Source organism: Haliotis asinina, chromosome 8, assembly GCF_037392515.1.
Source record: "Haliotis asinina isolate JCU_RB_2024 chromosome 8, JCU_Hal_asi_v2, whole genome shotgun sequence".
Classification (NCBI taxonomy): Eukaryota; Metazoa; Mollusca; class Gastropoda; order Lepetellida; family Haliotidae; genus Haliotis; species Haliotis asinina.
Genome location: NC_090287.1, coordinates 10,595,345 through 10,605,000, shown reverse-complemented (window position 1 = coordinate 10,605,000; position 9,656 = coordinate 10,595,345). Strand labels below are relative to the sequence as shown.

General features: G+C 37.0%; 1 protein-coding gene across 1 annotated transcript in view; it reads right to left on the bottom strand.

Moving 5' to 3' along the window:
• LOC137294828 (uncharacterized) overlaps positions 1–5,584 on the bottom strand; it is a 33,984-nt gene extending 28,400 nt beyond the window's left edge. Inside the window, exon 1 of the mRNA XM_067825949.1 lies at positions 5,253–5,584. The gene's annotated coding sequence lies outside the window, so the exon portion shown is untranslated. The remainder of the gene's footprint in view (positions 1–5,252) is intronic.
• Between the last annotated feature and the right edge of the window lie 4,072 nt (positions 5,585–9,656).

Genomic DNA, 9,656 nt, shown 5'->3' with positions numbered 1-9,656 from the left:
TATAGTATAACATCTTATGATGGCATTACTAGTACATTATTGTTAGTTTCACAAAATAGATGTTTGTGGAATTCATGTAGTTTGTCTTGTATATAGTATAACATCTTATGATGGCATTACTAGTACATTATTGTTAGTTTCACAAAATAGATGTTTGTGGAATTCATGTAGTTTGTGTTGTATATAGTATAACATCTTATGATGGCATTACTAGTACATTATTGTTAGTTTCACAAAATAGATGTTTGTGGAATTCATGTAGTTTAACTTGTATATAGTATAACATCTTATGATGGCATTACTAGTACATTATTGTTAGTTTCACAAAATAGATGTTTGTGGAATTCATGTAGTTTGTCTTGTATATAGTATAACATCTTATGATGGCATTACTAGTACAATATTGTTAGTTTCACAAAATAGATGTTTGTGGAATTCATGTAGTTTGTCTTGTATATAGTATAACATCTTATGATGGCATTACTAGTACATTATTGTTAGTTTCACAAAATAGATGTTTGTGGAATTCATGTAATTTGTCTTGTATGCACTATAACAACTTAACATAGTACATTATTGTTAATGTCAATAAAAATGTTTGTGTAATTCATAGTTTAGCTTATACATAAGATCAATCTATAATGCCATAACCTCTCTAAAATATATACATTTACATTAAGATGAATAAGTAGGCTATCGGATCAAACAAATCTACACAGTAACGCCGGCTTGTTACATTACTCTTGACACCCGTTAATCAAAATCAAAAATCCATCCGTGGGTCCAAAAGCCTTTATAAAAATTATATCAATTATTATAAAATGAAACTTGGGATAGTACAGCAAAGTCTGGCTTGAATCTTGTAGTCGCTGGTCATACAAACGGTTCAAATTTCGACCAGTTCAAAGCACCCGTAAATCTGCCTGTTATGTGTGATGTACCTGCAGCACCCTGCACTTCGTTCCTATGGACATGCTTCAGTTGCCAGCCAGACATTATGCAACGAAATTACAACCAACTGTGTTCTGCCCTGCTGTTATTGAATTTACGAGTTGTTATTTAGAAACATTCTGTTTACACTGACTCAACCCGTGAGGCTATTTAGAATTGATCTATACCATTTGCTAAATGTACATATGTATATAAGTTCGCACATAATATGCCTTTAACAATCTGAATTAGTTCTTTTTTATCAAACTTTAAATTTACAACCAGATTATTGTTTGGCTAGTTTTCAAGTTTATGCCAAATAGGAGTTTTATCAAACCTTGCAATAATCATAAAGTAGAAGTGTTACTATAGTTGTATTCTGTCGTGCCCTGAAGCAAATACCTGTATGTCCAAGAAAGCCCACGCAAGTCTACAAAATGTGGCATGTCTCGATTTCATTAGCTTCAGGAAATGAAGAAAGTTTTTTACCATTAACTTCTTTTGTAAAATATGTTCATTTCAGAGACTAGTTTGACTATTATAGTCCCTAAAGAACCAGGACAATAGTTGCACAAGTCACGATCAATGTACTGCATCTGGAAAAAGACAATGATTTGTTGGTAAAAACTGCTAGATGTACATACGAATATAAGTTCTCCCAGCAATTATCTTTAACAAGAATTATCCTTTCAGTATAGATACTTGATTTTTTATGCATGGTTAAAACTATTTTACTGCACAATGCACAATGAAAAATCTTTATTATTAACAACATAAGAAATATTTCCTGGTGCTGCAAATATTTGCACACAACCACACCGACGATTCCCTGTATCTTATTTACTTAACTTTATGTCCGCGGGAAATCATAGTAATTTCTGAAATAATATTACAATTGAAGTCACCCGTTTAAGTAATTCGATCTTTAATGACAGACATTATACATTGAAACATTGTACGCAGAAACGTAACATGCACAAAAATATGCCACGTGATTTTTTTGATTTTTTTTTAAAAAAAAAAAAGCCTCTTCATAATCCATCGAAATAATAATCAAATGCTTTTCTGTTTTTATCACTTGGTTTACAAATTCAGACGTTCATCACAGCCCATTACCAAACGTTTAATTCAAACAAATTAAATCGATATAAAAAGCATAGTAAACATTTCACTAAATTTAAAGACAGTACGCCTTTAAGAAGAGATTTTCATAGCATGGAAAAAGGACTCCTGAAATATGCACATATCCATGTCAGTAGTTTTTGTGTGTTTCATATCTCCCACCTCAATCCAGCAAGAACACACAGAAATATTCTGTACCCCTAGTTTCATTATCGTTTTATTACTTTTAAAAACGTCGATTACTTCGAAACTTCTCTTATTTTATATCAGAATGAAAATTTGGAGTGGACTGAAGATGGAAAACAGAAAAAAACACGTACAGTCAAAAAGAAATAGGGCACAGCCGCAACTAAAAATAGCCCTTTGTTACATAGTATCAACCCCATCTGCGCCAACTGTTAACGCAATATATATCAACACGCACATAGACACATTCTTAATTAAGTTTACTTAATTGACCATAGTCAACCAATGGGAAAAGATACAACTTCAAAGTAATGGTCACAGTGAAAATGTGCGCCTGCCTGAAGAATTCGAGGTCATTCCCTAGTTTATAATGCTCCGGCAAAAAAAAAGTTGTCTAAGTAATCGATGACGATGACGAAAATAATCAATTAACGTCAGTCTTTTTAAAAATTTGACAAATGTTTAAATTTATCATGAATGTCAGCCCAATTCCAGAGGGCATGTGTAATGTTTCATTTACTAGAAGAAAACGCTTGTCTTGTCAGTCTTGTCATGAGACAAGCGTACTGGCGATCGCTATTTGAGTAGATTGAAGCCTCTTTTTCATCCATGCTCTGAATTTATATAAACATTTCATAAATCTAAACGGAGAATTTGCTTCATTACTTAAACAACATTCTTTTTCACTTCCTTATCTGTTTACTGTACTTTGGTTTAAAAATCTGGAGGGAATAAACGTATAATAAAACGAACCAAATATTTTATCAATTACATCCAAATTGGCTTGTTATGGTACCTTGTGAATTTGTTTCGCAATAAACAAATAGACAGGGGAATGAACTCCGACTTTTACACAATTATTCCATATCTAAAAACATATACAATATGTAAGATACATTTCCGTAATATTTACGTTCTTTACGTATTTAAGTTCTCACACTGGTAAGAGAGTGTAAGTAATCCAACAACATCTTCCGTATTATAAATGAAAGTAAAATTCATGTATCTTGCCAAATCCAACTGATTAGAGTGGATTAATTACAACATTAATCAAGAACACTTTCATACCGAAAATGAATATTTATATTTTGTTTATCGTGCACATTCGTCCTTTTCTTTTTAATCATTGAAAATAGTACGCTCACAAATACGCATATTCGTTGACATAACTGAATATAAATAGATTATGTTTTTCCCAGTTTTTAAATGATTGGTACATGGACCACCGCCATATATCTGAAGTGCGGTGTAGAACTAAACTCACTCACTCAGTCACTCACAGGAACATGGACTGCAGTCATGTTTAAATACACTTTGCAGAGTTCGTTTAGAAAACATCATACAGAATAGATGATGCAGAAATTCAAACATCATTCAAAAAATGGGAGGAGGCAGACTGACCAGAATTTGAAAAACTTAAACTTACCATTTTGTCATTTCATAAAAGTTTCGAGCCCGTTGCAAAAACTGATATATTGGTAAGATATTTTTCAGTTATAAATGATATCTTTTAAAAGGATAGGAATCACGTTGATTGGATCATTATTTCACGGCCGAATGAGAGCAGAATTAGTTCTTTAGTGAACTTTAAATTTATAACAAGATTATTGTTAAGCAAGTTTTCAAGTTTTTTACCAAACAGGAGTTTTTATCAAACCTTGCTACAGTCGTAAAATAGAAGTGTTATTATAGTCTCCAAAGAACAAGGACAATTGCTGTACAAGTCATAATGAATGCACTGCATCTGATAGGGATTTGTTTTGAAGCCATTGCAGCTTGGTATCTTCAGAACAACAGAGCGCGATACGGTTGTATTGTTGCCCATAGTTTGTATCGATTTCCGTATGTTGTCAAAGGCAAGGGTCATCAAAAACCTATTTTCGAATATGCCATATTTCACACTGTACGAAAAGGTGCTCACAGATTGAAAATCAATTTTGCAAAACCATAATCGAGTAAAAAAATAACGAGCGCACGTATTTAAGAAAGGACATGTATACAATCTAATATATAACATTTATTACGAACGATATTTCAGGGTTTTTTATTCTCGACAAGTTCGGCAATAAACAATTACACTCTCCGACCATCATATTCTCATACTGTGAACTACTAAGGTGTTTGGTATTTAAAAAAATAAAACATAACCATATTTAAAATCGTACATGCAAAGTAAGCTGTTTCACTCGTTTGGATTATATATTATATTAGACTGTGTATTAGTTGGACAACAGCACTCCCCAATGCCTATCACTGGTGTGGAAGGGAAACACATTCAATGCATTAGACAAATTAATTTGGAAAAATGAACTGTTACTTTTATATATAATTATGCTTCAGACGGCAAAAAAAGAAAAGGTTTTGTCTTTCACTGAAATTCTTCCTAAATATTTTTGTTAATATCTGGCTTTGCAGGTGAGGTTGAACAAAACATAAATACAAAATCCCCACGTCTTCTCTACACATGTTTGAACAGTGACAGGTATAGCACGTCCAAAAGACTTACATTTACTTACTCTAAAATACTGAAACACCCCAATACATACTACAAAAAGCCAAGTAAATGTGCTGTTTCATTCCAGTATACAACCATGCATCGTACATTCGTCACTTATATAACATGAAAAGCATCTCATAAATATGCTATAGAATTGTTTATATCTGATCAAATATATACGAAATAGCATATTTTTAATTGTACACAAAAAGCAGGGTGCTTCCATACATACAGATGCCAGGAAAATATAACAGCACCCACACACATAAATACACCATTAATGCTTACATAACCTTTAATATATGTTATATAAACACTGGGACTCTTCCAAATAGAAATGATTTACAAAACAAAATGAAATATTAACCCATCAAGTATGAACATGTAATCTAAGGGCGTTAAACTATTTGTTTTTAAACGTTAAGAGAAATATAAATAGGGATTGACAAATATCACTGCATGAAGTAGCTGTCATTTCCACGGTTTGAACCTGTTATGAATGAAAAGTCGTTCTTACCTTGATTTCATCTGCATTTCCTAATTTTGACTTAAAGAAACAACAAAATCCTGTAAGTATTGGCAGTGGTGTACAACCCGGTGTTGACGCTGGGGTGTTCTTTCATTAATGACCTATATGTTTGGTTCCGAGGCCCACTATTCTGTCGTGGAACACAAGTGAATCATGCACGACCCACCAGCGTACTCTGGCCAATGTTGAGTACTAGCTAGCTAGACGCACCCCGCGGGATTTCTACGACAGTCATTTCATTTCCATCCTTCTAGTGTGATATATGTGCAATGATTGATTTCATACAACAGAATTGTCAAGTTTAATACAAATGTCACGATCAGAATGGTGACCAGGAAGTTGCTTATATATGACCTTCACCTTGATAAAAAAGGTCGGAGTGGTCAGAGGTCAAAAGCGTGGACGATATTGAACACAATTCACACAATTAAATTCACACTGTCAATGCATAGGAACATGTTTTTTGTTGGGAAATTCACACATTCCGTGACATATACATATATCAAATATTTGCACAGCCAATTCAAGAATGCACATACAGGATGCTGACATGGACATGTACGTATAAATATTTTTCAAGTTACGTAAACTACATTTTGCTGATGAGCTCTTTGGAAGTTAGCGCGACCCTTGTGTAACTAATCAGAGAGTACTCGTGACAATAATGTTTATCACATTGAAACTGCGCCTATTTAAATGAAGCCCGGGGGTAGGAACAAATCCCGAGAACATATATCACATACCGAGAGCGTGTCTGACCTATTTACACTCGTGGGGCGGTGAATGTCAACTGCACGCGAAGTGTGTACCGTACTTCCTCAAATAGACTCCAATCTCTCAGCACAATCATAGTAGAGCGAATGAGTAAAACACGGATAAATGTTCGAGTTATGCGCCATCGAGATAATCAGATTCGGATCTGTAAGTTCAATAAACGACTTCAATTTCATAAGAAACAGAGATTTTTCAAACTGTTTCTCTGCAATGCTCGATTTTATCTCGAGGTTTAAATTAGTAATTACTCTTAGTGTCCAATTTGGTTTGGAGTAGGGACGGTCTGGATTGGTGTGGGTGGGTTGGTCTGTGGTCGGGTGAGTTGGTGTGGGTCGGATCCCGGATGGGGGTAGGGTATATTTATACGTATATGTCCAGGTGGGTTGTTGTGAGGTGTGTCCAAGTTTGTTGCAGTAGGGTCTGGTTCAGGTTTGTGTGGGGTAGGGGTGGATATGGTGGGTTGGGTTGGGACGTGTCCAGGTAGGTTGTTGTGTGTCTGATCCGTGTAGTAGTTGGGGTGGGCCCAGGTACGTTTGTGTGGTTAGGGTCCTGGCTGGTGTGGGCAGGGTCAGGTCGGGTCCGGGTGCGTTGGTGTAGGGTGCACTGGGTTGGTCCCCTGAAATGAATCCCTGTAATTACATGTTGTTAGAGTGAGATGATGTTAGGATGTGGTAGGGTCCTCCAGCGATCGGGGGATTGGATAATTACACTTACCATGCTTTCAAATTAGTTTAACATTACAACGACAAAATAGTAAAAGGATAAAATAATGAAGTAAGAAATGTTACATATGGTATATTTTAGGTAAGTACAGATTCTAGTTTGTATTTGGGTACGATGTGTGAAGCCAAATTCTGGTGTCCCCCGTCCTGGAATATTGCTACAAGCGGCGTAAAAACCAACTCACTCACTCACTCTAGTATTTTTCTAGTATTTAGATAAGTCCTAAAATCTGTACCTTACAGAAAAAGAGTAATCCCCAATATAGACTAATGCTTACTCTCTGAGTAGTTATAATTTTGATAGTCACCAACAAACCTATTATAAACTGAAAAAGAGCCCAAGGGAGAACACAGATTCAGAACCTGGTTTCTAGCAGTAGGTTTAGGCATTAGGGAAAGTAATGTGGTTCAGGAACTGTGAGACAGACTAACCCAAATATAACATATGTTACATTTGCCCTCTTCCTAGTTGTATATATTAGATAATGAACGTTATATTTCCATAAAAAATGATTATGCACTTCATGGAATTTGTTGCACCTTTTACGAACACACCTGCAACAACAGACGACTGCTACTCAAGGGCAGATAGTTAATCTGCCATACAGCGGTGGCAAGGTGAACGTGCACCTGCCTGCGTCACCCAACATAGATGATACCACCCCATTCTGGTATGCCGGATGCTGCAGTGAAACAGGCTGGATGCCAGCAGTGAAGCAGGCGGGACTTTTGGTGGAGCGGTGGGGTAGAGCTCGCTCATAAGACCCGTGTTCGATTTCCCACGTGGGTACAATGTGTGAAGCCCATTTCTGGCGTCCCCCGCCGTCATGTTGCTGGAATACCGCTAAACACGGCGTAAAAACAAACTCATTTATTAATTATTGTTTGGTATGTCTTGTTAATATTTCAACTAAAACTAAGTTTGGTTTTATATATATTTGGGATAGGCGATGATTAAAATATGTTTCTCCTAGTTTGTGAGATTACATTTGTGAAATTCAGTTTCCTTAAACTGGCCTAAGCTTCCTTAAACTGGATTCCACGGCACACTTGGTTGTATCAGCGTGTGACCTGGTTGGCCTCCTCTAGAAGGTGAACAGTTCGTTGTCTATAAATGGCATATGATTAAATTAACTCTTTTATGTCTTTCCATATTTCATAAATTGAGGTTGGAACAAATTATTTAGTTAGTTTTCAAGGAAGCTGTTTGTTTCTTTGCTTTTAAGGACGCACTGGTCAATATTTCGGCGGTGTGTCAAAAATCAAGACTGGGCTAGAGAAATCCAGTAATTGACAACATGGGCAACTGAAACAAGTCATCGAGACTGACCCGATCCCGTTAGTCATCTAGCAAGCACTGGTTACTAAAGACGACTCTTCAGCAGATAAACGCCTAGCAAAAGTGGGTAATTGAAGACCACCACCATCACAGTTCTCCAACAGATAATCGCCTAGCAAAAGTGGGTAACTGAAGGCCAGCACCATCACAGTTCTCCAACAGATAATCGCCTAGCAAAAGTGGGTAACTGAAGGCCAGCACCATCACAGTTCTCCAACAGATAATCGCCTAGCAAAAGTGGGTAACTGAAGACCACCACCATCACAGTTCTCCAACAGATAATCGCCTAGCAAAAGTGGGTAACTGAAGGCCAGCACCATCACAGTTCTCCAACAGATAATCGCCTAGCAAAAGTGGGTAACTGAAGACCAGCACCATCACAGTTCTCCAACAGATAATCACCTAGCAAAAGTGGGTAACTGAAGACCACCACCATCACAGTTCTCCAACAGATAATCACCTAGCAAAAGTGGGTAATTGAAGACCACCACCATCACAGTTCTCCAACAGATAATCGCCTAGCAAAAGTGGGTAGCTAAACAGCACCATCACAGTTCTCCAACAGATAATCTCCTACTCTGAACCTGAGGTTTGTCTTGTCCAGGTTCCATTTATCACATGTCGCCATGACAGGTAGAATAGTAATGTTTGTGGGCAAAAACAACATTTGACTATATAAATTTTCGTGACACGTTATGCAGTAAATGTCCTCAGAGCGCCATGGCGTATTGCTATCGATGTGTTAAATGTGCATATTGACCTTGACCGAACTCCACGCAGTGCAGTCAGATGTAGCCTGTAAATAGTGGACCGATGTTTACTTGGGCTCCAGCTGTGAACTCGGTCTCGTTTATCTGGCTGCTTATATATCAGATGTAGAACATGGGAATGGCCATGTTCAAGCTTATCACCACGCCAGGCGAGTTGGTATACATACGTTAAGTTGGTTGATGTTCATGAGGTAGGTTGGTGTTCGTTAGGTTGGTTGGTGTTCATCAGGTGGTTTGGTTTTCGTTAGGTGGGTTGATGTTCATTAATTGGGGCGGTGTTTGTTAGGTGTGGCTGTGTTCATTATGTGGGTTGGTATTCATTAGGTGTGCCGGTGTTCATTAGGTGTAGCAGTGTTCATTTGGGTATGGCGGTGTTCATTAGGTGGAATGGGGTTTGTTATATAAGATAGACTGATATTTAGCCTCCCATATAAGGTCAATTAGCAAAACTAAATAATCCCGGGACGAACGAACGCTTCGCCACACTGGGTAACCCCAACCCAAAAGTTACCAGATTGAAAACTCCATCTAATCTACGTCGAGCGAAGAACCTAGAATATAACAGTCTGTCTTCACTTGAGTTGAGCTCTCTCTTTTAATGTCCCTAGAGGATCTGGGAAACAGGCTATGATTGGTAGCTGACTTGCTGGAACAAGAACTCCCTGACCATAAAGAAAGCAGCTTTAAGCTTCATGACTTGCAACTCTTTTGTATCTACACAAATAATACATATGGTAGCAGACGTATTGACGTCATTGTCCTTTGGTTTTGCTAAGATGTACAGTCA